The 25,000-nt window shown below is 41.7% G+C and overlaps 1 protein-coding gene across 3 annotated transcripts in view; it reads left to right on the forward strand.

Moving 5' to 3' along the window:
• LOC137433827 (zinc finger and BTB domain-containing protein 7A) overlaps positions 1 to 25,000 on the forward strand; it is a 73,082-nt gene that overhangs the window by 17,690 nt on the left and 30,392 nt on the right. Inside the window, exon 2 of one of the 3 annotated variants that reach the window (XM_078786026.1) lies at positions 4,385 to 4,484. The exons of the other annotated variants lie outside the window; for them this stretch is intronic. The gene's annotated coding sequence lies outside the window, so the exon portion shown is untranslated. The remainder of the gene's footprint in view (positions 1 to 4,384; positions 4,485 to 25,000) is intronic. 3 annotated transcript variants of the gene reach the window in all.

Raw genomic sequence — 25,000 nt, forward strand, 5'->3', positions numbered from 1 at the left:
GTTTTACGCACCGCAGATGCAACTATTGGGAATGGCCTTATCTAAACACATACTAAGAAATAACTAATATCCTAAGGTGACCTACGTGTTGCTTGTGGCCTATCTATGGGGTGCAACCTTTAACCTTTAATGATGTTATATTTACAAGTGTGGGTTCTCAAAACCGCAACAATATATATATATCTATATAATATATATATATATATATATATATATATATATATATATATATATATATATATATATATATATATATATATATATCATATATATATACTGTATATATATATATATACGACCTGACCAAATGTATGTGGACACCTGAACATCACTCATATCATTTCAAAATCATGGGCATTAGTATGTAGTTGGTCCCAACTTTGCTGCTATAACAGCTTCCACTCTTCTGCGAAGGCTTTCCACTAGATGTTGGAACACTGATGCGGGGATTTGCTTCCATTCAGCCACAAGAGCATTAGTGAGGTCGGGCACTGATGTTGGGGGATTAGGCCTGGCTCGCAGTCGGCATTACAATTCATCCCAAAGGTGTTTGACGGGGTTGAGGTCAGGGCTCTGCGCAGGCCAGTCAAGTTCTTCCACAGCGATCTCGACAAACCATTTCCGTATGGACTTCGCTTTGTGCACGGGGGCATTGTCATGCTGAAACAGGAAAGGGCCTTCCCCAAACTGTTGCCACAAAGTTGGAAGCACACAATCGTCTGGAATGTCATTGTACGCTGTAGCGTTAAGATTTCCCTTCACTGGAACGAAGGGGCTTAGCTGGAACAATGTAAAGTCCAATGGCGGCGAGCTTTACACCACTCCAGCCGACGCTTAGCATTGTGTATGGTATGGTGATCTTAGGCTTATGTGCGGCTGCTCGGCCATGGAAACCCATTTCATGAAGCTCCTGACAAACAGTTGTTGTGCTGATGTTGCTTCCAGAGGCAGTTTGGAACTCAGTAGTGAGTGTTCCAACCGAGGACAGACGATTTTTACGTGCTACGTGTTTCAGCACTCGGTGGTCCCTTTCTGTGAGCTTGTGTGGCCGACCACTTTGTGGCTGAGCTGTTGTTGCTCCTGGACGTTTCCACTTCACAATAACAGCACTTACAGTTGACCGGGGCAGCTCTATCAGGGCAGAAATTTGACGAATTGACTTGTTGGAAAGAGGGCATCCTATGACGGTGCCACTTTGAAAGCACTGAGCTCTGCAGTACAGCCCATTATAATGCCAATGTTTGTTTATGGAGATTGCATGGCTGTCTGCTTGATTATATATGCTTGTCAGCAATAATCCACTAATTAGAAGGGGTGTCCGCATACTTTTGGCCATTTAGTGTGTGTGTGTGTATATATATATATATATATATATATATATATATATATATATATATATATATATATATTATACTGTATATATATATATAGATATATATATATATATATATATATATATATATATATATATATATATATATACACACACACACATATATATATATATATTTATATATATACTGTACATACATATACATATACAATATACATATATGTATATATTTTTGTTGTTGTTGCTCTTTATCGGCCACTATAAGCCCATCTTGTGGGGTCGGCCTGGAGAAGCTTGGCACAAGTTATTCACGAACCGGATGTCGACGCCTGACATTCACCTAGTTAGTTCGCCCAGCCATGGTGCCGCCATACCCGCCTACTCTGCGAAGGACACCAAGGGATCTTTAACGTCCACCAAGCCATGTTGCCAGACGAGACCCCCAGTTTAACGTCCATTGGAGGGACGGCATGGCACACACATTGATGAACCACCCTGCCTGTGAAACAACAAACTGACAGTTTATAGCTGGGTCGGGATTCAAACTCAGGCCAAACATCTTGGAGGCGAGTGTGCGTACCTCTAGGAAATCCTGTAAGCCCGCGAAGTTCAACATCAAAGGCGTAATTTTAAATGCCTGAAGAATGAATATAGTCACATGTGACTTTCATCACAAAGGGGGTGTTCTGTTACCGAGCAGCTTGCTTGGTGTGTTCCGTTAGCGAGCAGCTTGCTTGGTCTGTTCCGTTAGCAAGCTGCTTGCTATCGCTAACCAAGCCGGACGTTCCGTATCAACCGCTTTGCAAACAGCTCGTCCAGTTAAAATGAGGTTTGACTTTAAACAAATTGCAACAGAATTATGAAACAAGTGAATCCTCTTGGATTGCGCTGAGGTTCGGGCATGGAATTTCTAGGAGGAAGTATAATTTGTATGCAATGAAAGTACATGTAATAAGGGATCGAGTAAGCTTCACCAGTGCGCGTGCGCGAATTTACGTCACGTCGGCAGCGAGAAGGGGTTCGCCAACACGAACCAATCAGGAACTGCCACGTCACACTTATGATCTCAGAATTCCTGTGACAGGAATTCGCGTTACACTGGCTGGAAGTCATTCGCTGGAGGCGCTTCCTCAGCGCCAATAAAGAGTACGAGCACAGGTAACTCTATGGGTATTCAGTTTGTTTTTATGTGGATTGTTATTGTATGCTACATGGTTCTCAAGGCATTAATTATATTATTAGCCCCCATTGGACTTGGTCCGAAACGGGGTTTCTGGATTTGGTCTCATGCGTCCCTGTGTCTGCAACCATATCTCGGAGATGTAGGGACCAATTTCGTTCATACATGGCACAAAGACAATACATGATGGTATACATATGCACATCATTTTGTTTCATGATGCGATCAAAGGTGGCCGACTGGCGGCCATTTTAGTTGTAAAAAACACGAGGTTGAACACGTCCTCAACCATTTCTCGGACACGGATTTGCCGATGTTGTTCAAACTTGGCACACAGATAAATGAATGATGGCTTACATATGTTGGGCCAGGACAGCTCTAGCATGTAGATCTCATGTGTTTGTATGTATGTATGTACGTCATTTTTTTCGAGATCATATCTAAGATGGCCAACTGGCAGCCATTTTGTTACTTACATGTGTCTCCAAGAATTTTTCAACATGCATGGTCCGATTTTCTTCAAACTTGGCACAAAGACAATACATATGCAGAAGATTTTGTTTTGTCTTCCGACCAAAGATGGCTGAATGATGGCCTTTAATTCCGTACAGCAAAATTATTAAAACTACGGCGGGGGCTATGACATTTTATGTCTTTTTCTTATTTTTTACATTATCGCGATAATCATGATAATGAGGTCCATTATGGTGACATAGGTTTCTCCATTATCGCCTTTGCCTACAATATATATATTTATATATATATATATATATATATATATATATATATATATATATATATATATATATATATTGTATTGTATTGTATGTATATATATATATATATATATATATATATATATATATATATATATATACATATATATACATATACATATACATATATATATATATATATATATATATATATATATATTTTGTATATTTATTTATATATATATATGTGTATGTATATATATATATTGTTGCGGTTTTGAGAACCCACACTTGTAAATAAATATCACATCATTAAAAGTTAAAGGTAGCACCCCATAGATAGGCCACACGCAACATGTAGGTCACCATAGGACGTCAGTTATTCCTTAGTATGTGTTAGATAAGGCGATTTTCCAATAGTTGAATCTGCGTTGCGTCAATCAAATAAGAAGTAGGCCCTTTCGTCCATTTTGCAGCCTCCCTCCAAGCGACGCCGTTAGGCGCGCTCCAGTCTGTGCCCCATGGCCCTTCCCAATTTGTTACGCGCCTTTGTTAACAGCGTTCGCTGCCCTTGAGGGTGAGCTCGCTAAATGCCGCCATAAGCCACGAGGTGAAGCCCGGAAAAAGGGGGCGGAGCACCAAGGAGGAGGTGTGGCCACGTCACCCAGACGTCAGGGCGGGGCCGGTAAGCGATAACCAACCAACCAGGGCTGGAGTGACATCGCCTGACAGGGCGTGGTTGGGGCTCGCGGAGCGTTTGCTGGCTTCACTTATAAAAGCCAGCGCACAAAGCCCTTTTACGGGACTTTAAGGAAGCGCGCTTGTGAAAGAGGACTTATTGGAGAGCGCACATTTGACAGGACTCGGGTGGAAGGTTGGCTTTTGAGAGGACTTATTGGGAGAGCGCACATTTAAGGGGACTTACTCGCTGGCGCTGATTAAAAGAGGACTGCCAAGGACTGTCGTGATTACGAAGAACTCGAGAGTATATGTGCTTGATCAAAGAGGGCTCGCTGGTATTGGGGAGTTCAAAGCAGGACCTTGGAGAGGGGGCGTTTGGCGCGGGTCGTGCGCCTATTACGTACGCTAGTACCAGCCTTTCGCCCCCCCCCCCCCCGTCATTATAACTGTCCGTTTGCGTGACGCTACACGCAGAGCAGCCTGCCGGGTTTCGCCCACTGGACCGGAGCCGGACCGGAGCCTGGACACGCTGGTGACCATCAACCTGTTCCACCCTACCATCTACAATCCCTGTGTGAGTGTCTGTATGTGAGACGGGCCCATTTGTCCAGGGAATAAGATAAGACTGTTTAAGACTGCCCTGTGTACTTCTCCTTCCTCTTTCTATCTTGTACATTTCTTTCGTTTCCTCTTCTTCTTGTACATTTGTTAATAAACCCATCTGTTCTTCCTATTCTCCTGATTTCCTCTTATCCGATCCATCAGTCTTTTCTCCATTGGGTAAGCGTGGCACGATCGCAACCGCTTAGAATCGGGTTTAGTCACCTGTTAACAGCTCAGATCGCGGATTGCTATCCGCTCGGCATATCCCATCATATCCGTGGTTCGAGCGGGAGTTATTTCCCTTGCTTACTGGGCGGCATTAATAAGTAGGTAATAAGAAGACGGCTTACAACCCTAGTTAACGTCGTCCGGAAGTGACGTCATAACTTCCAGGGTCGCGTCGGCCAGATCAAAGACAAGGGGATTAACCCCCTCTTGGTAAGAGGAGAGCCGACGTTTGAGATCCGCAACAATATATATATGTATATATATACGTGTATATATACACATATATATAATTATATATACTGCCAAGGACTGTCGTGATTACTGTCGGACTGTCGTATATACTTCGACATATACTGTGTATATATATACTGTGTATATATATATATATATATATATATATATATATATATATATATATATATATATATATATATATATATATATACATATATATATATATATACATACATATATATATATATATATATATATATATATATATATATATATATATATATATATATATATATATATATATATATATATATACTTATACATATACTGTGTGTGTGTGTGTGTGTATATATATATATATACACATACATATATATCCCTGCGAATTAAATATATTTAATTAAATATTGCAAAAAAGAAGACCTTTGCAAGTGTCGGACTATTGTGTCGGGTCGCCTTCCGCCTTTGTCCTTTTAAATGTCACTCATATCTGTTATCTTATCATTATCGTCTTTTGGTTAACCTGTTAACGAGTTAGCTCTCCCTCTGTAGATACAGCACAATCAACCCTTAATGAGAGTTTGAAGGCCGAAGTATGTAAGGTATTTGAGTTTAAGTGAAAAATACCCGATCAGTGTGAATTTATCATTGTCGATATGTTAAAATTGGGATTCTCGGGACCACTTTCACATTGGTCCGGACAGTTATGTAACGGGCAAATTTCTCGGTCGAATACATTTCTGGTTGCACGAGGAGTTCAAGATGGCCGGAATGATTTACTTTAGAAAAGAGAAGAATGTGTAGGGGGTGCACAGTTTTTTGTTGAGGCTTTAACGTTTTGAAAGGAGTTGGTGAAACATTTCTGGGAAATTGTTCTCACTGTTGATTCAAAGTGGAACAAGGATCTCCATACAGTTTATAATAATTACATAACACAGCTCGACAATTACAAACACAGTTTTATTCATTTACACACGGAAAGATCTGCTGCGATATATTTATGAATCAGATGAAAGCATAAGGATTGAAGCGTTGAGTGAATGTTATCGTGAAAGGGAGTTGGTTGCCCTGTTGTGGTCGACACTTTAACCCTACAAAGGTACAATGGCCGACCACAAGACCCAAATCTTACATCTGTTGTTATTCGTCCAAACGTATTTATCAATATGTTGTAATATATCTGTTAATTACGTAATATGTGTTTTAGGCAGTGCAGAAAGAAGATCAATACAGGGATTAAAAATTAAATATTACCTTTGAAGGACGGCCATCTTGTCTGTGCTTTCCGGAGTTGGTTGGTGTCTTTGACCCGAAAATGTGGACTCCAGCATCTCGTGGTGGACACACCCTAACGTCTGACCCCGAGTCACCAGACCTTCAGACAAATGTGTGCTTCATGTATGTGCAACATGTTGTGTACGATGCGACTTGAAAGGAAAAGTTTCACCAATTCCTTGGCTGGACGGTGTGTGATCTGAGTGTTGTCATTAGAGTAAGATGGATTGGGTTTTAATTCATCGGTTTTTTTTCTTTTTACATTGATGTACATTTATGGGAAGCTTAAAGACATCATCCGCAGACAAAGAAAAACAATAATGGACATCAGTGTGATTTAACATTAATTACAAAGACGTGGTCAGTACATAGTGCAACAAATACAATTACGATGTGGGATTTGAACCTGAATTTGCAGCCTCGTCAGCCATTGGTTTAGATGGGAATGTGAAACAGGCGAATGTCGTAGATCAATGAAAAGCGTGTGTGCGTGCGTGTGTGTGTATGTGTTTATCTTTGCGAGTGTGTATATGTGTATGTTTGTGTGTGTGTTTGTGTGTGTGTATGTGTGTGTGTGTGTGTGTGTGTGTGTGTGTGTGTGTGTGTGTGTGTGTGTGTGTGTGTGTGTGTGTGTGTGTGTGTGTGTGTGTGTGTGTGTGTGTGTGTGTGTGTGTACGTGTGTGTGTATGTATGTGTTTATCTTTGCGTGTGTGTATATGTGTGTATGTTTGTGTGTGTGTGTGTGTGTGTGTTTGTGTGTATGTTTGTGTGTGTGTGTGTATGTATGTATGTATGTATGCGTGTATGTGTATGTATCTGTATGTTTGTGTGTATGTATGTATGTATGTATGTATGTATGTATGTATGTATGTGTCTGTATGTTTATGTGTATATGTATATGTATGTTTATGTGTGTATTTGTATGTATGTATGCATGTATGTATGCGTGTATGTGTATGTGTATGTATGTGTGTATGTATGTATGTATGTATCTGTATGTTTATGTGTATGTATGTGTGTATGTATGTATGTATGTGTATGCGTGTATGTGTATGTGTATGTATGTGTGTATGTATGTATGTATGTATCTGTATGTTTATGTGTATGCATGTATGTATGTATGTATGTATGTATGTATGCGTGTATGTGTATGTGTATGTATGTGTGTATGTATGTATGTATCTGTATGTTTATGTGTATGTATGTGTGTATGTATGTATGTATGTATGTATGTGTCTGTATGTTTATGTGTATATGTATATGTATGTTTATGTGTGTATTTGTATGTATGTATGCATGTATGTATGTATGTATGTGTATGTATGTATCTGTATGTATGTGTGTGTGTATGTGTGTATGTATGCATATATGTATGTATGTGTATGTATGTATCTGTATGTATGTGTGTATGTATGTATGTATGTATGTATGTATCTGTATGTTTATGTGTATGTATGTGTGTATGTATGTATGTGTGTATGCATGCATGTATGTATGTATGTATGTGTCTGTATGTTTATGTGTATATGTATATGTATGTTTATGTGTGTGTATTTGTATGTATGTATGTATGTGTGTGTATGTATCTGTATGTTTATGTGTGTATGTGTGTATGTGTGTATGTATGTATGTATGTATGTGTGTATATGTAGCTGTATGTTTATGTTTGTATGTGTGGATGTGTGTATGTATGCATGTGTGGTGTGTGCCCCTTTCATCGAGGACACAAACTCTTTGGAAATGTACTGTGCAGGAAATACATTCGTGCTTGTGGAAGTTGCACCACAAAGTAACCAAAACGAAATGGCGTAAGAAAATGCGCTGGACCAGTTTACATTCATTCAATCATTCTCCTAATTCATTCAATTATTCATTCACCTTCTCAACATTTCTTGGAATAAGGAGGAATAGTGACATAAGAGTTGCTACGACTTATTAAAACGTTTATATCAAACACTAAGTTAATTTAAACTGAATTTTACATCATGTTTAACACGAACATAGTATGTACACACCAAGTGGGAGAGTTCAGGAGAAGGTGGTAGAAAAGGGGAAGGAAAGGTAAGGGGAGTGGAGTGTACGGAGTGGAGAAGAAAAATGGGGGTGTGGTGGGTGAGTCACCAATTTCACCATTTTTGCTTACATAATATGTGTATATATCATAAATGGCGCAAACATGAGAATTCTTATTCCGAGTCATAAAGGTTTGCATTGTCAGGCTTGTGTTTGAGAGGATTTCCATTTTTTAAAGTCCGAGGTCCGAGTCTGCTACCTGAAGGTGTTGTGCACAGTGTGTCACGTGATTTGATGTCTGTGCTCCTTCGAGGTGGTGTTCGCCGATCACGTGCGTCTTGTGCGCACTCGGGGTCACGTGATTCGATATAAACATCGCATTTCGATATTTGTGTCCTTCAAAGGCAAGTAGCAGTGCTTACGTCATTATGCACAAGTGGTGCTGCCTTATTATGGGTAATTATCTGATGGAGAATAAGGTTAGTATCAGCCATGAGTGATTACACAGTTTATAATTGTTCTCACGAGCAAGAGAGCCATTTCTATTTTGTTTACTAATGATACATGATGCAGATAATCGAATATTGAGAAGATACGAAGGACTTAATGCCATTTTTCGATTTATTTATTTATAATTCCAAGTCATTCACGGGAGTTCAAGGATCAAAAATAGCGGGTCCTAGATTTGGCCAAAACATTATACATCTAACGGGGTGCACCTTTACCTGTCATCGATGCGAACAGAGAAAGTCAGTTCTTGGAATCCCTCCAATGGTCACTACCTCCACCACCGAAGGTGGACAGAGGTTATGTATACTCCCCTTGGTTGTGTCTGGTTTTAATCTGTCTGTGAGCAGGATATCTCAAAAAGTTGGGCACAGATTCCGATGAAACTTGGTGGACTGGTTGAGTGTGTGACCAAGGATTTGGGTGAAGATCCGGATATGGATCTGGATAAGAGAATTCTTGAAGTGATTCTTCACCATTGAGAGATGGGGCCCAAACGATGTGCAATATAGCAGGAGGTCTCAAAAACTTTGTGGTTGGATTATGAGAAAACTTACTGTTTTTTATTTATTTATTTTATACAAGATCGAGGCTCGTGTTGGAGCGAACATTAATGACAAAAAACAAACAACCGGACACATAAGACAAAATAAAGGGAGCGGGAGACAAGATGGGGAGAGAGTGGGAAGCACGTACACAAGTACAACATTTGAGAGCTGGGACATCGGGAGATCTGTGGGAGGGAGAGGGCTTGGGGGGAGGAGGCGTGGGAATGGGGGGGGGGGGGGGGGGGGTGGTGGGAGAGTTAAAAAAAAAACCACATGGACACTGCTAGGACTTCCAGGAAAGAAGTTGATATTTCAAAAAAAGTGGATCTGGGGTGAATTAGCAGGGGTAGAAAAGATCAAGGTTTTGGATGGGGGAAGATAAGAGATGGTGGTGAACAGCTGTTTTAAAGACCTGGAGGGTGGAGTGGGATTGAAGAGAGTGAGGGAGTTTGTTCCAGAGGCGGGAGAAAAGAGGAATGAAGGAGTGAAGGTGAGCAGAGAGCCTTGATTTTGGCAGTTTAACTATAAGAGGGTTGCAGGCAGATCTTGTGCGACCTGAAGGAATATTAGGGGGACAGAGCACAGATGGAGCTGGGGGAGCAAGGCCGGAGAGGAGTCGGTAGAAGACAGAAAGACCACCGACCTGCCTGCGGTGAGAGAGAGAAAGGCCATCGGAGTTAGCTTCATCGCAGGAGATTCCATTGACTCTGATTTCTTTGCTTTGCTTCCTAATGGAATGAGGAATGATTCCTTTGTTTCCCAATGTCTTCATATTCCATGTAAACGTACACAAATGATTCCTTTATTGCTTTACCTGCTTATGATGTATGTACAAACCTCTCCATGAGCCTTGGGTCATGCTTACTAACATTATCCTTGTCATGAAAGCAATGTTGAACCTCTCCGATACAACGTCCATGTTTGTCAAATATGGTAGAATAATTCACCATGAGTAAACTCATCAGGTAAATGGATGAAGTCCGGGCAACTTCGTACCTCCGGTGTTACGAATTGCAATATTCCAAGTGTTTTTACTCGTATCGACAACTCCGCTAGTTGACGTGTGCATGCCCCCAATAAACCCCTTGAGACCGAGGTCGACTTAGCACCGACTCCATAAGTTTCCCATTAACATTTACTCTCATCTACTCTTCCCATTGATCGGACGTCTTCCCATCAAAATCTTTGTGAAATTGACCACAAACGATGTGCATTTACTGCACGCCCAATCGTTGAGTGGGATGTCCATCAATTTCGACAATCAAAGAGGATGTTCCATCCACATTAGGGGCAATCCACATTAGGGGCAATCCACATCCACATTAGGGGCAATCCACATCCACATCCACATTAGGGGCAATCCACATCCACATTAGGGGCCATCCACATTAGAGGCAATCCACATCCACATTAGGGGCCATCCACATTAGGGGCAATCCACATCCACATTAGGGGCAATCCACATCCACATTAGGGGCAATCCACATCCACATTAGGGGCAATCCACATCCACATTAGGGGCAATCCACATTAGGGGCAATCCACATCCACATTAGGGGCAATCCACATCTACAATTAGGGGCCATCCACATTAGGGGCAATCCACATCCACATTAGGGGCAATCCACATCCACATTAGGGGCAATCCACATTAGGGGCAATCCACATCCACATTAGGGGCAATCCACATCCACATTAGGGGCCATCCACATTAGGGGCAATCCACATCCACATTAGGGGCAATCCACATCCACATTAGGGGCAATCCACATCCACATTAGGGGCAATCCACATTAGGGGCAATCCACATCCACATTAGGGGCAATCCACATCCACATCCACATCTACAATTAGGGGCCATCCACATTAGGGGCAATGCACATCCACATTAGGGGCAATCCACATCCACTTTAGGGGCAATCCACATTAGGGGCAATCCACATCCACATTAGGGGCAATCCACATCCACATTAGGGCCCATCCACATTAGGGGCAATCCACATCCACATTAGGGGCAATCCACATCCACATTAGGGGTAATCCACATCCACATTAGGGGCAATCCACATCCACATTAGGGGCAATCCACATTAGGGGCAATCCACATCCACATTAGGGGCAATCGACATCCACATTAGGGGCAATTCACATTAGAGGCAATCCACATACACATTAGGGGCAATCCACATTAGGGGCAATCCACATTAGTGGCAATCCACATTAGGGGCAATCCACATTAGGGGCAATCCACATTAAGGGCAATCCACATTAGGGGCAATCCACATAAGGGCAATGCACATTAGGGGCAATCCACATCCACATTAGGGGCAATCCACATTAGGGGCAATCCACATTAGGGGCAATCCACATTAGGGGCAATCCACATCCACATTAGGGGCAATCCACATCCACATTAGGGGCAATCTACATACACATTAGGGGCAATCTACATACACATTAGGGGAAATCTACATACACATTAGGGGCAATCTACATACACATTAGGGGCAATCCACATCCACATTAGGGGCAATCCACATCCACATTAGGGGCAATCTACATACACATTAGGGGCAATCTACATACACATTAGGGGCAATCTACATACACATTAGGGGCAATCCACATCCACATTAGGGGCAATCCACATCCACATTAGGGGCAATCTACATCCACATTAGGGGCAATCTACATCCACATTAGGGGCAATCCACATCCATATTAGGGGCAATCCACATTAGGGGCAATCCACATCCACATTAGGGGCAATCCACATTAGGGGCAATCCACATCCACATTAGGGGCAATCCACATTAGGGGCAATCCACAGCCACATTAGGGGCAATCCACATTAGGGGCAATCTACATCCACATTAGGGGCAATCCACATCCACATTAGGGGCAATCCACATTAGGGGCAATCTACATCCACATTAGGGGCAATCCACATCCACATTAGGGGCAATCCACATTAGGGGCAATCCACATCCACATTAGGGGCCATCCACATTAGGGGCAATCCACATTAGGGGCAATCTACATCCACATTAGGGGCCATCCACATTAGGGGCAATCCACATTAGGGGCAATCTACATCCACATTAGGGGCCATCCACATTAGGGGCAATCCACATTAGGGGCAATCTACATCCACATTAGGGGCAATCCACATCCACATTCGGGGCAATCTACAAATAATTTCTGTCTCTCTCTGATGTACCACACTATTCACCGAGCGTTGGTGCCGCCGAAGCAGCTTCCTGAGCAAGTATGATAATGGGTGGTTTGCCATTGCCTTCCCAGCAGTAGTTGCAGGAAGTTGCAGGTAGTTGGTAGTTGGTGCAGGAAGAAATCCGATCTTGCACAGAGGATGCTTCCTGGTTACCTTATTGTTTGGCGTAAGGCTGTGCCGTCGATGCAATGCTCCGCAGACAAGGAATACGCTCGGTGCTTTACAGTTGCCCTTCCAGATGCGTCTTGATTTGAACTTGCAATCACAGGTTTACTCAACTCAGCAAGCAATCCGAGACCCTGGAGAGAGCAAAGGAAGAGAGGGGAGAGATGGGAGAGGTTCAAATTTCATGTACACTCAACTGGCTGAGTTTCCGCATCGTAAGACACGGATTGCATGTTCAAATCCCTACTTGTTGCGAAGGCGATGACAAATCACCTGTTGTATTATTTCTAACCTGCTATGAAAACATTAGGAAGCATTCGGGAGGATCGTACATAGGATGTATGTAATATATAGATAGCGCCTTACAGCTGCAGCGAGGTCCCATAGCATGAACTTTCAGTGTCAACTGACACATAAAACATAAGATAAAGGGAGCGGGAGACAAGATGGAGAGAGAGAGAGGGAAGCACACAAGTACAACAGCAGAGAACAGGGATAACAGGAGATCTGTGGGAGGTAGAAGGCTTGGGGGGGTTGGGGGGGGGGGGAGAAGAGGTATAAAACACATGGACACTGCTAGGACTTCCAGGAAAGAAGGTTAACAGGTTAACAGGTTGTCACTTTTGCTCTGCTACTTAAGTGGCAGTAAAGTGAGACTTCCCCTCATGAGTAAAATCTGTGATCGGGTTGATAAGTTATTGGTTGAGTGACATTTTTGAGAGAAGAATTGAAAACTCAATCCAGAAACAGTAATGGCTTTCTGTGATTTAACATCAATCTGCTGAACAGTAAAAATGAAACACTCATTGGATCAAGAAAGTCAGGCAATGGGACGTCTGTGCACCACCGCCGTGCAGTTTGAAGCAGAATGCGAATAAGATACGGAATATTTTAACAGCAATAATATGGGAAGAGAGTTAGAGAGGGAAGGCTGGATCATTATCAGGGGACAATTATTCAGGCCGTTGTTTGTGGGTTCATGGTTGAGGCCAAATGGGAACAAAGGATGAAATGTTTCTTACCTCCACTACCAAAGATGGACAGAGGTTATGTTTTCACCCCTGTCTGTCTGATTGTTTGTGAGCAGGATATCTCAAAAAGCTATGGATGGATTCGGACGAAACGTGGTAGAGATGTTGTGTGTGTGACAAGGACGAATTGATTAGATTTTGGTGAATAACCGGATCCAGATCCCAGAATATTTAAACTGATTTTTCACCATTGAGAGATAGGGCCAAAAACGATACATAGCGGGATATTTTAAAAATTGTGGATGGATTCGGACGAAACCTGGTGGGAAGTTTGGGTGTGATAAAGACGAATTGATTAGATTTTGGTGAATAACCGGATCCAGATCCCAGAATATTTTAACTGATTCTTCACCATTGAGAGATCGGGCCAAAAACGATATATAGCGGGATATTTTAAAAGATTGTGGACGGATTTGGACGAAACTTCTTGGAGATGTTGTGTGTGTGATAAAGACGAATTGATTAGATTTTGGTGAATAACCGGATCCAGATCCCAGAATATTTTAAGTGATTCTTCACCATTGAGAGATAGGGCCAAAAACGATATATGGCGGGATATTTTAAAAATTGTGGATGGATTCAGATAAAACTTGGTGGAGATGTTGTGTGTGTGACAAGGACGAATTGATTAGATTTTGGTGAATAACCGGATCCAGATCCCAGAATATTTTAAGTGATTCTTCACCATTGAGAGATAGGGCCAAAAACTATATATAGCGGGATATTAAAAAAATTGTGGATGGATTCAGACAAAACTTGGTAGAGATGTTGTGTGTGTGACAAGGACGAATTGATTAGATTTTGGTGAATAACCGGATCCAGATCCCAGAATATTTAAACTGATTTTTCACCATTGAGAGATAGGGCCAAAAACGATATATGGCGGGATATTTTAAAAATTGTGGATGAATTCAGACAAAACTTGGTGGAGATGTTGTGTGTGTGACAAGGACGAATTGATTAGATTTTGGTGAATAACCGGATCCAGGTCCCAGAATATTTTAAGTGATTCTTCACCATTGAGAGATAGGGCCAAAAACGATATATGGCGGGATATTTTAAAAATTGTGGATGGATTCAGACAAAACTTGGTGGAGATGATGTGTGTGTGACAAGGACGAATTGATTAGATTTTGGTGAATAACCGGATCCAGGTCCCAGAATATTTTAAGTGATTCTTCACCATTGAGAGATAGGGCCAAAAACGATATATGGCGGGATATTTTAAAAATTGTGGATGGATTCAGACAAAACTTGGTGGAGATGATGTGTGTGTGACAAGGACGAATTGATTAGATTTTGGTGAATAACCGGATCCAGATCCCAGAATATTTTAACTGATTCTTCACCATTGAGAGATAGGGCCAAAAACGATATATGGCGGGATATTTTAAAAATTGTGGATGGATTTGGACGAAACGTGGTGGGAAGTTTGGGTGTGTGATAAAGACGAATTGATTAGATTTAGGTGAATAACCGGATCCAGATCCCAGAATATTTTAACTGATTCTTCACCATTGAGAGATCGGGCCAAAAACGATATATAGCGGGATATTTTAAAAGATTGTGGACGGATTTGGACGAAACTTCTTGGAGATGTTGTGTGTGTGACAAGGACGAATTGATTGGATTTTGGTGAATAACCGGATCCAATTCCCAGAATATTTTAAGTGATTCTTCACCATTGAGAGATAGGGCCAAAAACGATATATAGCGGGATATTAAAAAAATTGTGGACGGATTTGAACGAAACTTGGTGGGAAGTTTGGGTGTGTGATGAAGATGAATTGATTAGATTTTGGTGAATAACCGGATCCAGATCCCAGAATATTTTAACTGATTCTTTACCATTGAGAGATAGGGCCAAAAACAATATATAGTGGGAAATTTTAAAAGATTGTGGACGGATTCAGACGAAACTTGGTGGGAAGTTTGGGTGTGTGATAAAGACGAATTGGTTAGATTTTGGTGAATAACGGAATCCGAATCCCAGAATATTTAAGTGATTCTTCACCATTGAGAGATAGGGCCAAAACGATATATGGCAGGGTATTTTAAAAGATTGTGGATGGATTCGGACGAAACTTGCTGGAGATGTTGGGTAGGTGACAAGAACTAGCCGATTAGATTTTGGTTCATGTCTGGATCTGGCCTATTATCGGGATACAAAACGTAAACTGTACAAGACTGGCAGAGGTATGCACTCTTCCGAGTGCCATTCTAGTTACCTCCACCACCAAAGGTGGATGGAGGTTATATTTTCACCACTGTCTGTTTGCCTGTCCGTTTGTTTGTGAACAAAATATCTCAAAAAAGTTGTGTACGGATTCGGACGAAATTTGGCAGAGATGTAGCGAATGTGACAAGGACGAAATCATTCGATTTTGGTGAAGATCCGGATTCGGATCCGCCTAGCAGAATTTTTTAAGTGATTCTTCACCATTGGGAGATCGGGCCAAAAACGATACATAGCAGGATGTCTCAAAAAGTTGTGGATGGATTTGGACGAAACTTGGTGTATCGGTTTGGTGTCTGACACGGACAAATAGATTCGATTTTGGTGAAGATCTGAATATGGATTCGGATATGAGAATTATTTAATTTTTTAAGTGATTCCTTACCCTGGAGAGATGGGGCCAAAAACAATATAGAGCACGATATTTCAAAAAGTTATTGACGGATTCGGACGAAATTTGGTGGAGAAGTTGGGTGTGTCACAAGGACAAAGAGATTAGATTTTGGTGAATAAGCGGATCCAGTTCCTAGAATATTTTAATTGATTCTTCACCATTGAGAGATAGGGCCAACCAGGTGGAGGTATGTTCTCTACTGAGTGCCGTTCTAGTTTACAACTATTTTAGTATATGAGAAAGATTAGGATGAGAGAGCAGAAGGAGTTAGATCTGAGGATACGTGGTGGAAAATAGGGGCCACCAGCTTGTTTGTGATGAGACCAAAGCAGGCCCTGTGCTTCTCCTTCTTTGTGGAAAATGCCAATGATATTGAGAGCTAACGATTCCACATAATCCAGGAGACTGGTGTGACGTGGGGAGGCGCCAGTCTGTAGGGAAGAGCAGTACTCCATTGAGCTCCAGACAAAGGCCTTCAACGCTATGTGAAGTTCAGATTTGCCAAGGAAAGACAGCACGGTGGAAAATGCATACTCAAAGCCTTGGAGGCCAGCTTTGATATATAGTGTGTCGAGAAAAGATTGTAGCTGATGGCGAGGCCCAGAGGTTTGAGAGATTTAACCCCCTTCCAGTGGTTGATTTTAGAAACAAAGATATGGGTTCGTCTGACGATTCTTCCCGAAAGACAGGGCAAGAGTGCAAGATTATCTGCACGTTGTATCCATTACACATAAATCAATAGCATTTACGGAGAGTAAGCTGGAGACATTGAATTTCACAAGTTTACCAAGTAGAATGTCCCAGCCTACTAAGTGCACTTCCTAATTACAATGCTGAACAGTAGAAGAAGTATGCATCAGAGGGATAAAGATGGATGAAGTAAAAAAGGAAGAGTTAAGAAGGAAAGGTCACCCGTAACGCAGTGGGCAAAACCACATGAGTTTCCTGGACCGGTTTTGTTCATTTATGCTGCAAGTTTAACATTTCCAAAAGCAGAACAAACTGGCACCTTCCATGTGGGTATTTTTTGCATTGAGCACAAGTAAATATTGCAAACAAAAGTTTCCCGTTTATCCACAACCGAACAATGTAAACAATTTTTGCTGCACTTTTTTTTACTTTTTGAAAACTACAACACTTCTTGTTTTGTTGGAATATAATTTGTTTAAATAACATTCCAGTGAAAACCAACCGATTATTATTGTTACCCTCGCCAGAGGAGAGGGTATTGCATTTGAGTCCGTTTGTTTGTCTGTTTGTCTGTTTGTCCGCACAGAATAAATCTGATTTTCTCTGCAACCGTTGGTCCAATTGACAGGAAATTTTCACCACAGGTGCAACTCCACCTGTAGAATTTTCTAATGATAATTATGACGTCATAGGTCACGTGGTTCGGCCGCCATCTTGGGAAAACCGAAAAACTTTGCACCTCTATATCTCTGAAAGCGCTGAATAGAAAGAATTGAGACATGGCTCCTTGTAAAGAACTCTCCATGGGGAATAAAATATGTTAATGATGATGTCATAAGTGCCTCCATTATGACGTCATAATTCGACAAGTACAAAACTTCATACAATCAAGATGAAATTTCTTGAGCATCATGTCGGCATAAACTGGTGGAGAAAAAATAATGATGACGTCATCGGTGACGTGGTTCGGACGCCATATTTGTTTTAACACAAAAGCCTTAAAATCCACTGAAAATACATCCTGGCGAGGGTTTGCAATCTCTGATTGCTCTTTCTTGTTATTATTATTATTACCTCCGCCACCGAAGGTGGACGAAGGTTATGTTTTCACCCCTGTCTGTCTGTTTTTCTGAGCATGATATCACAAAAGGTTATAGAAAGATTCGGACGAAACTTGGTGGACAGGTTGGATGTGGGACATGGAGAAGTTGAGTGGATTTTGGTGAAAATCCGGAGCCTGATCCAGATACGAGAATTAAAAAATAATTTCAAGTGACTTCACCATTGAAAACGATAGGGTCAAAAACGATATTATATAACATGATATTTCAAAAAGTTGAAGAAGGATTATGACAAAACTTGGTGGATGAGTTGGGTTGTTGACAAGAACAAGCCGATTAAATTTTGGTGCAGATCCGGCCAATTTGATACAAAACGTGACCTGTTCAGCCTGGTTGAATAGGTTTGGTACGCGCTATACCGAGTGACGTTCCAGTTATTATTATGCATCATGGTATTTACAGAGAGTTGGTTCTGACAGAAGAGTTGCTTGACTTGGGGTTACAATCCTGGATGGGTTGTAAATCTGACACAGGATACTCGACAGAATGCAGGAACTTGTAATTTGTTCAGGGTACCTGCGATAGCTCACCTTCTGTTTGTGGACACCGTGGGATATTTAACGTTCTAATCAATGCACACCCAGTTTGTCATCAATATAAGGGACATTACACACATTGATGGATCGTAATGCCTGCGGACCACCAGGACGGCAGTTTATAGCTGGACCGAGATCCCACCCCAGCTAGACGACTCGGAGGACAGTGTACCGACCTCTAGGCTATCCTGACGGCCTACCAATTCAATTGAAGACAGAAATGACATTGACGTTGTAATTCGATAACGTTGGTTGAAATATTCAGCCATGTAATGTGTTTGGTAGCAGATATTTTACTCGTTCTATTTAACTTGTTCACTACGTGTTCCCACTGTGAGTATATATCGGGTTCAAATGTCACAAATAATCCACAGAGCAGGTACGCGTTTATATTACGACATTACAGTGCAAAGCAAAAATTGTTTTAACATCAGCAAAATATGCTCATCTATCTTCTTCTATATATATATAAAAGAAAGTTTTTGTTTGTTTGTTTGTTTGTTTGTCTGCACGCGCTAATCTCCTGAACGGTGAAAGATAGAAGGAAACCTCCAATACAAAAAATGTCGGGACGGGCCCCCGGGAAGGTTATAGGCAAGGTGGCGAAGCCGGTCGAGGCCGCCTCCGCCGAGCTGGGCCCATTTCGCAATTAAAAGCTGAGCTGAATTATAGTCGTCAATCTTCTACGGCCACGAGTAAAAGCTGAATTATAGTAGTAAATTCATTCAAAAAGAACTTAAAATGTCGGGACGGGCCCTGGGAAGGTTATAGCCTAGGTGGCGAGGCCGGTCGAGGCCGCATCGGCTGGGCTGGGCCCATTTCGCAATTAAAAGCTGAGCGGAATTATTGTAGTCAATCTTCTACGGCCGCGAGTAAAAGCTGAATTATAGTAGTAAATTCATTCAAAAAGAACCAAAAATGTTGGGACGGGCCCCGAGAAGGTTATATGCTAGGTGGTGAGGCCGGTTGAGGCCGCATCAGCCGGGCTGGGCCCATTTCGCAATTAAAAGCTGAGCTGAATTATTGTAGTCAATCTTCTACGGCCACGAGTAAAAGCTGAATTATGGTAGCAAATTCATTAAAAAAGAACCAAAAATGTCGGGACGGTCCTCCGGGAAGGTTATATGCTAGGTGGCGAGGCCGGTCGAGGCTTCCTCCGCCGGGCTGGGCCCATTTCGCAATTAAAAGCTGAGCTGAATTATAGTCGTCAATCTTCTACGGCCACGAGTAAAAGCTGAATTATAGTAGTAAATTCATTCAAAAAGAACTTAAAATGTCGGGACGGGCCCTGGGAAGGTTATAGCCTAGGTGGCGAGGCCGGTCGAGGCCGCATCGGCCGGGCTGGGCCCATTTCGCAATTAAAAGCTGAGCTGAATTATTGTAGTCAATCTTCTACGGCCGCGAGTAAAAGCTGAATTATAGTAGTAAATTCATTCAAAAAGAACCAAAAATGTTGGGACGGGCCCCGAGAAGGTTATATGCTAGGTGGTGAGGTCGGTTGAGGCCGCATCGGCCGGGCTGGGCCCATTTCGCAATTAAAAACTGAGCTGAATTATTGTAGTCAATCTTCTACGGCCACGAGTAAAAGCTGAATTATGGTAGTAAATTCATTCAAAAAGAACCAAAAATGTCGGGACGGTCCTCCAGGAAGGTTATATGCTAGGTGGTGAGGCCGGTCGAGGCTGCATCGGCCGGCCTGGGCCCATTTCGCAATTAAAAGATGAGCTGAATTATTGTAGTCAATCTTCTACGGCCACGAGTAAAAGCTGAATTATGGTAGTAAATTCATTCAAAAAGAACCAAAAATGTCGGGACGGGCCCCGGGAAGGTTATAGGCTAGGTGGCAAGGCTGGTCGAGGCCGCATCGGCCGGGCTGGGCCCATTTCACAATTAAAAGCTGAGCTGAATTATAGTAGTCAACCTTCTACGGCCGCAAGTAAAAGCTGAATTATAGTAGTAAATTCATTCAAAAAGAACCCGGGCAACGCCGGGTGCTTTCGGCTCGTCGTTTATAAAATTTAAATTGCACAGTTTTTGTAATAATATCTCTAAACCAGGAATATATCTTCAGGATCTCAAAATCCTGACACGAAACCGTTCTTTGACTTCACATACATTTTGAATCCATGTCAGGTGACATGTCAGGTGACATGCCCAACTACGAGTTTGTTGATGTGTATACATTTTCAAAGCAGTTTGAAAATTATTTTTAAGGCCCAGATGGAACATTCTGTATGCAGAAATTGTCAGAAAATTTCATCAATATTTGTGTATACATTTTACAAAATAGCATATTTACCCGTGTGCCATAAAGGAAATGGGAATTAATAGGGGAAGATCGGGATCAAGAGATACATGTGAAAAATTGTACATCATGGTGAATCTATTGTAACAAGAAAGATTCACTACATAGGTTACCACATCCATTTAACGTCGTTTTAAAACTTATGGATGGCTTTGGGCCTTGTTCGAATTAGAAGGCATTTGTCTTTCAATACTCTTTTTGAGGTCTTACATTTGACATTGTTGCTTAATCTCCCTGCTACTCAGAGACCATTCATACAGCTACATGTTACACCCTGATGACTTTTAGAGCCAGTCTGAAAGATTGTTATGAACCCACACCCCAACTCCCTCCACAATCCCTGATCCCTCCCCGGAAACCGCCGAGTACGAGAGATAAAGATGCCGACCCCCTTTATGACACCCTAGGGGTCCTTCAGTGATTATATATTACGTTTGAATTACATGTCGACTCGTACAGGCTCTTTATGCAAACACAGAAAGCCATGTTCGCATCGGAACTGAGATGTCAGACCCATTTGTAATCAATGGAGCGGTGTGACAGGGAAATGTACCAGCACCAACCCTGTTTCTCCAAGCAATGGATTACATCATGAATGCCACACTGCAAAATGGCGGCCACGAATGTAGAGTCAACACTGCTCTTCCATGAGCCTTGCTCCTGTAAAGAAAAAGAAAAAGAAAAGTTAGGCACTAAGAACACCTGCACTAACTCGGACTTCGCTGATGATGTGATGCTTCTAGCGGAGACAGTAGACATCCTTGCATCGGCACTCAACCACTTCGATAGCAACTCATCTCAGCCTGGTCTACAAAGCAAGCCATCCTAAAATTAAAGTGCAGTGCATTGGGTGTGGTGGACTTCCTCCGACAATTAGTGTCAACATTGACTGCTCGATGGACACGGTCTCAGAGTTTGAATATACCCTGGCTCTCGCATCTCCTCATCAGGCGACTCCAATCCCAAGCTGAAGAAGAGTTGCCATTACTCAATCCACATTGGTATCGGTCTCCAACATCTGGAAAGCCCTCATCAACCAGTGCCTAAATCTCCAGCCATTCAGAAAACTCATAACCTCAATCTTCGCCGAGGGCTCCGAAAGATGGACTGGAACTGCCACCGTAGGATGCATCAATGCTTTCGACATGAAATCCGTTCGAGGAATTCTTCGCATACAATGGTGAGATCACATCACTCACTAATGCCGAAGTGAGACGTTGAGCCAAGCAGATCAACTCCAGCCACTCTGATCTATCGAGTGCGGCGGAGACGGTATGGACATCTCTGCTGCCACCCTGAAAGTGACGCAGCCAACCACCACCAGAGTTGTTAGGGTTAGGGTTAGGGGAGATCACATACGTGTTGGAGGACACTTGCAGGTGGACATAAAGCGACTCATCAAACTTGTAGGCCTGTCTATAAAAGATGCAAGAAGAACTGCACTTAATGAAGCAGACTGGAGGAAAGTGATGATGGTGGCCACGCATGTCACACGTCACATTGTGGCCATGTCAAGAAAATGTGTTCCCTCAAATAAACGAATAACATTTGTTGGTGGTCCAAGAACTTAAGTCATGAACTACCATTAAAATTAAAGTAAAAAACTTTAAAAAAAAAAAAAGAAAAAAAAAAAGGAGGGATTACTCTCTTAAACTATGTGAATTATCGTAAAACTCCATTGATTTTATTTATATTGTGCTCCACTTAATGGCGATCCTGCATATACTTAAAATACAGAAAATAATTTAGTTTTGCATTCACAAACCTTTATATTACCAAAGTTTAAAACTACAAAGGATAAATCTCTAAAATCAGAAATTTTAATTCCAGGAGCACGATGGACGTAAATCTTTACTTGGAAAAGTATTAATTACACTGAAACCCCAATGGTGGCGCACGCTGTGCGATTTTCCTGAGATGAGTGTGAGGTGACGGTATATATAGAAGGATTTTACACTTTCATCGTGAAGAAAAGCAAAAGTGCTATAATTCATGATGAATTTTTTTTTTCCCAGGGCTGGCATTATAGCCTCCAGGTGGACATCTTTTTTCCAAGGCACAGTAGTATGGGTAGGAATCTCGACCGAGCTATAAACTGTCGACCTGGTGGTTTTGCAGGCAGGGCGAGGCATCGATGTGTGCGTCGTCCCTCGGGTGGACGTTAAGCTGGGTGTCCCTTCTGTCGGCATTGTTTAGTTGACATTAAAGATCCCACAGTGCCCAGTGTAAAGCTGGCGAGTTGTTGGCAGCACCCTGGATCCTGTTTATAACTTCATTGTTCTTGGAAGTAAACTTGTATATGATCAGTTCCAATTGTATCCTTAAGTTCTTATCACATGGGGAACATCGAAAATTTCCACAATTCGATTTGCTTCACTCGAGCAGCTTTATCTGTTAATATGCTTTCATGGATTTAAGAAAAAAAACTTAATGTTAATGTGGTGAAATATGTTGTAAAGTCTCGAGCTGAGTGAAGAGACGATTCGAGCAAAGGGACGACCTTGAGGGAGCTTATATAAACTGTGTCCATTCGGTGCGTGATCGGATGGCATACTGTATCCCAGCACTGTAGACTACTGAAATTAACAGGTGTGTAATTGCATGCTTGCAAGGAACTAGAAAGAGATGGATGCTTTGATTGCCTTCTTTATCGAACTAATAATCTGCATTCTTGTGTTGTAGGAATGGGTAGAGAAATAGTTCAATAAAGCCTCATTTCTTGCGAGCGTTCTGAGTTTGATTCCGCAACAGTTAATAAACCTAGATTTCTTTTGATACAACATTTAAATTATTTTCACAATTTGATAGTTTATTGGGGGTTCTATGATCAATCAATTGAATGCGCAAAATTTTATCCAGGATGTAGACGGTAAATGAAATGTAAAATTAAAATTCCCTTTACAAAATGAACACTTGGTCATCACATATCAAAGATCGTTTTGGGAGGTTGCGAGTGCAAGAAGAAGAAGAAAAGGCAGCGAGAGAGTAGGAGCGGAAGGGCCAGAGAGGCAAACATGGTGTTTTGTTTTCCCCTAAAAGCTTTTATATATGATTTGATTACCCCTTCATTAAAGTGTGTAGTGCTTGAAATATCACATCAAGTAATTAAACCAAAACCTAACCCCGATTTCCCAATTTTCATCTCTTTTTATACTAATGTTATCATTTATCAAGAAAATATATCCCATCAAGTACGAATGCATTTGTCGGCATTCTAAAAGTTGAATAAGTCAAGTGTTTTCTCAATTTTGGTGATTTCATGACCTTCTCTTGATAAGCACGCCATTTTAAAGTAAGTATATTGGGATTGTACATTTTAAACTGTGATCTTTTTAAATATTAATAACGAGAGTTAAGACAAACTGTATACACAACTACCTCTCCCTCCCATAACTCTTCTTCCCTCTATGCCTCAGAAAGCGTGCGTGGGGCTGTTTGCCGTGAATTGACGTTTCCGTGCCATTTTCCAAACACCATTCAGTGTGCAAATTGACCGGCCAAACCCGAGCTTTCAGTTCCGACATTATGTGCAGCATAAAGAGCGGCCCTGAAGGTTTAATTTGCACGGTTAATAGCAAAACATTTTAACATTCATGTCACTATCCTCCGCCATGTTGCGATTATAAGGAGAATGCGTCATGGCTGGAGAACATTCATTAAAAACACCCTTGATGTGAAACGTGTCTAATGAACCACAAATATTTTACTAATACATCTCGGTTTTACAGCACAAGTTGGATTATACTTTGCCTGCCTGACGAGCCATACCATTAATTTTGCTTATTTCCATGTTTGTCTTTCTCTGTATAAGTTATTTTAATGTTCTCCAATTGGAATGTGATAGCAGGAGACAAATTGTGCATCTGGAGTCCTGGGATGTGACGCAGGCTTGATGAATCAAATAATGCTTTCCTGTGCTTGTTTGCCTGCAAAGCCTTGTCGAAAGATACGTTATGCTATTGGTAGGCAATA

Source organism: Myxine glutinosa, chromosome 10 (genome assembly GCF_964187855.1).
Source record: "Myxine glutinosa chromosome 10, kmMyxGlut1.1, whole genome shotgun sequence".
NCBI classification, from domain to species: domain Eukaryota; kingdom Metazoa; phylum Chordata; class Myxini; order Myxiniformes; family Myxinidae; genus Myxine; species Myxine glutinosa.